Source organism: Solanum verrucosum, unplaced genomic scaffold (assembly GCF_900185275.1).
Source record: "Solanum verrucosum unplaced genomic scaffold, falcon-dt-bn FXZP01000062.1, whole genome shotgun sequence".
NCBI classification, from domain to species: Eukaryota; Viridiplantae; Streptophyta; class Magnoliopsida; order Solanales; family Solanaceae; genus Solanum; species Solanum verrucosum.
Genome location: NW_026020477.1, coordinates 4,500,174 through 4,506,528, shown reverse-complemented (window position 1 = coordinate 4,506,528; position 6,355 = coordinate 4,500,174).

Genomic DNA, 6,355 nt, shown 5'->3' with positions numbered 1-6,355 from the left:
GTTGAATAAAATAACAGATTTTCGATGAGGTGATATATCAAAGCCAAACTTATGATTTTTGGGAAATCCCATGATATTTAGAGGGCTATAGAACTAGTTAGCCAATGATGTGTAGTGAGTGGGTAAATAGTACCTAAGTAGTGAAAGGAAGTGTGACGGTAAATTGTAAGTATGAAGACTGAGAGATAAAGATTGACTACTTGTCATGAGGTTTTAGTGGGCGAGTGTTTCTTATTTTTTAGCTAGTAGTTATACGTTAGTATAGTAGGCGATCAATCATATTGATTTTCGGGTTTAGTAATAAATATTAAGTTTGAATTTTAAATGAGCGTCGTGATCAAAAGAATGACAACATAAGGATGATGATGTTAGTCTTGAGATCTGATCTGGCAGACTTGACATAGAGTAGGTGAGGAATTGAGATGTTAGCTGCAATAAATATGAGTGGTACAAGTGAGAGATCCTAACTTTTAGATAAGGGCAGTGGAGTGTGACTAAGTCATAAGAGTAACAAGAGAATTGAGAGGTGTACCCTGAGATTGTATGTAATCAGACGAGGTTCCAATTAAGTTTTTTGTTCTCATGTATACCTAGAGAGTATAATTGAGTTGTCAATGCAGAATAGGCTGAAGTAAGCATTATTTTTCCCTTAAAAAGTTAGATGAAGCGGTGTTATAATCCAATGAGAAGAGGTTAATAGAAGCATCTTAGAAAGAGGTCTTAAAAGGAGTTTTAGTACCTGCTTATGGAAAGTTTAGTAGCCATGAGATAAGCCTTTCCCGAATATTAGAGTAAACTGAATGTAGACCAGTTTAAAGATGATGGAATAGATCCATAACTTTCAAGTATCAACTTTAGACCTAAGGGGGAGATGATAAGCTGAGAAGTCAAGTCAAGTGTTGAGAGTGAGATTGTAATGTCTATGCAGAAAGTTTATATCTGATGTGAAGATGTTCTTTTAGAAAAAGCCTTACTTGTTTTGTTTGTGCTGATGGGATTATTCATTGTTGTATAACTGAGGTTGAGATGATGAATATATTAGAGGCATGTTATCCGTCTTCCGTTGAAGGTCATCATAGTGGTATTCAAACAACTTACAAGATTTTCCAATTTGGGTACTACTGGCAGACTATTCATCAAAATGCTCATGATTTTGCCAGTTTGTGTGATCGTTGTCAAAGAAAAAAAGGTATTTTAAGAAAGCATAAACTAGTTACTTTTACTACTCTAACCCTCATGTTAAGCTCTAGTTTAGCCTACTAGTTTCTGGAGTTTTACAAGAGACTAACTCAAGCATACATAAACATCAAATTGAAAGAAACGTTTAAAACCAGTTTACTGAATCTCAAAACTTTGCTAAATATACTAAGTATGAAACATAATTTTAAATAAAATATTAGAAAATTGAAAGTCTCTTCAAAACTGTCTATTTATGAAGCCTCTACTATACAAAGATGAGTGTTAGGACAAGACACACGACTCCTCAAGGGAACTACTACTAAAAACTCATAAAAATAGAGTCATCCAGAAAGAAGGAGGTCTAACTCAAAAGCGGATGAAGTGATCTCAACAGACTCTTGCTGAGGATCCTAAGAACATGTATCTGCATTATTAAAAGATGCAGGTCGAATGACATCAGTACATTGAATGTACGAGTATGTAATATAGTTGAATAACAAATAACTGAAAGAAAAGACTTTAATAGATAGCAATGTACTCAAGCTAAATGTAAGGAAATAAAGGAGTTAAATCATTTAAAGCTTTACAAAATACTTTCTCATATGTGAACTGAACATAATAAGTGATATATAAAAATACATTTTTAACTGTATTGGGAGATTACCTAATCGACAACCATCACTATGAGCTACATGATGATACAACGTCTCGCCCACACTGCCAGAACTGTCCTATACCTTGTTGGGGTATAGAACACCTCAACTAAGTGGATCCACTAAGCTATGATCGAAAGCAATAAGGAATCATCTAAAAAGTATGATCCTTTACCCATGTTGGCATATATAGTTTATGAGGATTTTGAGTTCTATGAACTCATCCCCATATCGGTGCTCAATACTACTCCCAATAATATATACCTCATGCTCATAGGGTTCATTGATGATTCCACCATTTGGACTCATTTAGGGCTTTATTTGGATAGATTTAGTGTCCTCAAATGCTTATTTTGTGCCAATAACTGATGCAAATCCTTGATTTCCAGGTATTTGGATTGAGGAACAAAGCATGGACACTAACGACCAAAAAGGAACAAGGCAGCTGAAAGAACGAAGAAAACAAGGCATGTTGATCGCCTTATCCATTGGGCGAGTCGCCAAATGGCTATTATCTCGCCTAAAGTTCCAGTGTGCCAAGCCTTGAAGGAAAAAACCAAGTCGGCAAGTCGCCGAACGTTTCCGCGATGCATTGTTAGATCGCCCAAAGTTACAAAACATGAAGATGTTGAAGGCCAAGGCAAAAAGGCAATGGAGCACCGAGTTGATCGGCGATCCCGACTTACTGCGCCGAATGGCCCTTTGCAACATATTTTTGGCGACTATAAATACATTTTCAAACATTATATTTAGTATCAAATTTTATTCTAAACATTCATTGGAGTAATTTTTGAGTTTGAATTGAGAGTATTGAGACAATATTTTTCTTAGCTTTGAAGAATTGAAATTTTCCATTTTTGTGAAATTAGAAGTGGGTCTTTGAGATTCTTCAACTTGGACCTTTGTAAAGACGAAATTAATCTTACCCAGTTGATGGAAACACAATTTGGTAATGATTTCTATCTTTTTATGATGTCTAGTTAAAACCTCAATTCTTGGGGTGTGATTATGTGATTATGGGTTGATTTAGCTTATGGGTATTGTTAATTGATAGTTTAAATGTTGTTTAAAAGTGATTTCAATCATTAATTGTGGTTTAATTTAAAGGGTTGTAGTTGCAAATGCAACTCTACCTTCGTGTTTTTGGCTTGCTCGAGAGAGAGAGGTTTTAAAATCAAGATTACTGAATTGATGGTCTGTGGGTATTGGGTTGTCATGGGTTCTGCCCGAGAGAGTGAATCCTCAACCCTTTTCCACACATTAAGCTCGAGAGAGTGAATGGACTAAAGCGTAGGCTGTTCTTAATTACTGTTTGTTGGTGTTTGAGAGAAACCAACTTGATTCGGGGTAAATTGTTCGAGAGAAAGTTTATCCCCACTAAAGTCTAGTTTATTCATTGATTTACAACTATTTACTATTAGTTGCAATTACCCATTTGTCTACCTTAGCCTATAATCCAATCACATCCCAAGAACCCGTCTCATTACTTGTTAATTCGTGTTATTTGCTGCTATTGTAGTTGATAATTACAATCAAAACCCCTTTGTTATTTGACACTTGTGTCACCATTTAATTTGAATTATGCTTTTATTCCTAAATATCTATTCCTATGATTTACTTGAAAAGATTCGTACTTTGCTCTTGATTTTTAAACACGTACCACTCCCTGTGGGATTCGACCCCAACTCATTTAGGTGGGTGTATTACTGACTAACGATCGTTGGCACTTAGTATTGGATGAACCTGATACGTGAAATCAAAATGGCGCCGCTTCCGTGGAGTGGTGTTGGTTAAGATTCTTTAGTTAAGTTGAATTTCGTTCTTGTTAGTTATAGTTGAATCTACTTATTTTTAGTTTTGGTTTTGGTTTTGGTTCTGTTGAGCAAAGAAATTGAGCTTATCTGGTGACAACAAGGGCCAAATGGTTTAACCTCGCGTGAGATTGATGAGTTTCCGGGATGACATCCTAACCTTCAAGCAATTGAAGGGTGAGACCATTTATGAGTTGTGGCAAAAATTTAAGGACCAACACTTGGCCACATTGTTAGGTCAGCTGGATATCTTGGCCAAAAAGGTCAAGGAACTGGAAGTAGTGTCCAAAATGAAGGACAAGCACATCCCACCTCACGAGCGTCGAAGAATAAAAAAGCAATAGGGTGGGCAAATTGAAGAGGTCCTCTTACTCATTTTATACAAAGTCGAAGAGCACGACATAGTGTTGGAGGAGATACGAGAGTATGTCTTGATGCTAAATTAGATGACAACCTGTCATTCCATGTACATTCAGCTACTAGAGTCCCAAATTGACCAAGTGTTGTCTTCTCTCTGCCTAGAGCCAGAAGAGGGGTTATCTTATGAAAATGAGGCAAACCCCACTAATGGAACCTAAGTGGGGACTTGAGTCGTGCCACGACGTTAACTAAGACGCTTCTTGGGAGGCAACCCAAGTGTTTATTGCTTTCTTTTTCAGTTCGAAATAATTGTGTGTTGATTGTGCAGGTCAAAGTGTGGAAGGTGTTTGAAAAGTGCAGGGTGACGAGCTAAAAGTCCAGTCGGCGACTCACCAAAGAGGTCAGCGAGCCCGACTTGGACCGTCGTTGGACTCAAGACATTTTTAAATTGGAGTCTGTAAAACTCGGCGAGCCCAGGAGCTTATTGGCAAATCACCGACCAGGTCGGCAATCACGACTTAGTCCGCCGTTTGGATCCTCACATTAACTGGAGGTCATGTAAAACTCGGCGATGTAAGTATCCACTTAGCATGTCGCCAAGTGGGTCAGCAAGCAAGACTATTGTCGCCGAATGGGCGAGAACTGGACGGTTTTTAAAGGTCAAAGGTGTAAACTTTCAAACTCTTTCACTTTCCCTCACTTTTGAACTTCCCAAACTCATACCCGCACAATATTTTCTATATTTTTAAATCTTTATCATAATTTAGTCGTCCAATTTGTGTTCAGAGTTGGATTACTTTGCCGCCTAGCGTTTCAAAGTATTTACTCAGCATCTGAGGTTGGTTTTTTTAACCCCGAGTTTTTATATTTCTTGAGTTGTACTCTTTTGCAATTGAATTTGTCTTAGTGATGAGTGTTGGGCCTCTTTGACCATATTTGTGTATGTGTGTTCCTTTGTTAATTTGAATATCGTGCCTATAATGCCTATACTGTTGAATTCTCGAGATTTTGAGCCTTAAAATTGATTTAAAATGTAGGGTTGTGCTTGCATGTTGTTGGGTCTAGTCGGGTGAAGTCTAAGTAACCCACATTTGTGCTAAATGACGTATTTTTCCCAATGATAGAGCATTGACGTCATTCTTAAGCGCAAAAGTCATCAAATGGCCAATTTTGGCCAAACCGAGAGAAGTCTGAGTATCTTGGGGGCATGGGTGTAATGGGTTCTAGTTTAATTGTAATAATGCATGCTTTGATTTTGTTTTCGAGGGCTGCGGGGTCGAATTCGGGAAGTTAGGTTGAAAGAAGGCACGTTGGGTCGTTTGGCGAGCTGGTTCACCGAAGTTCCCCTTATCGCCTTTAATTTCATGCTTTATCTTGAAAAAGGTTCTGTAACTTTCGGTGAGAAGCCTAAGTTCGCCGAGTGCACTCGGCGACTCACCGAAAGTCTTCCTTGATCACCTTTTGTCTGAGCCCCTAATCCTTAATTACACTGTAGCTTTCGGCGGCCTGCTCTTTGCTCGTCAAATGTTGTCGGTGATTTACCGAATGGCCCTTCCCAACGCCAACATGCCATTTGTCTAAGAACTTACCTTTCGGCGATCCCGATCTGGCCCGCTAAAGAGATTCGGCGACTCACCGACCAGTTCGGCGAGTCTGTCTGCTACTACTTTTCTGTGCTTTTGCTTGAAATATTTTAAACTCGTTTTGATGTTTTTGCAGACATGGATAGACCAAAGGTAGCTGGTAGGGACACGTCGCCCTGCAAGAGGGCCAAAGGGATAAAAATCAGTAAGGATGAAACTGTATCCAGGGTCAAGGCCACCAAACTTCCCACAACTGGTTGGAAAGGAAAGGGCAAAGGGAAGGCCCATGCGTCACCGGAGGCCAGCTCCGACAGTGACGGTATCTACCTTACTCACCTCGCCACTTCTGAGAGTGAGGGTGGAACCAGGAGCATAAGGTTGCCACTTCTGAGCCTGAGGAGGATGAGTCACTAGCATCACAGAGGGTAGAGCTGCATTCCAAAAAGCTTAATGATCCATATAGGATCAGGACTACTCAGGCTACTTCTCCTCCCGCTCCAGCACAGACCGTAGTCCTAGCACCACTAGTACGGGGTCCTCCTCCCAGGTCTATGAACAGACTGAATACCAAGGGGCTGAGAACCATTATCGAGGAGAAGCATCTGTCCACTGATGGAGTTATTGATAGGTACCCGGAGATAATGAGTTGCCTAAAGTCACACAACTTCCAACTCTTTACCAAGCCCCATGGACCGTACATTCCAAATTGTGTTCGAGAGTTCTACACTGCCTATGGAGCACTGGTACCACAAGGGAAGAAGCCGACGGC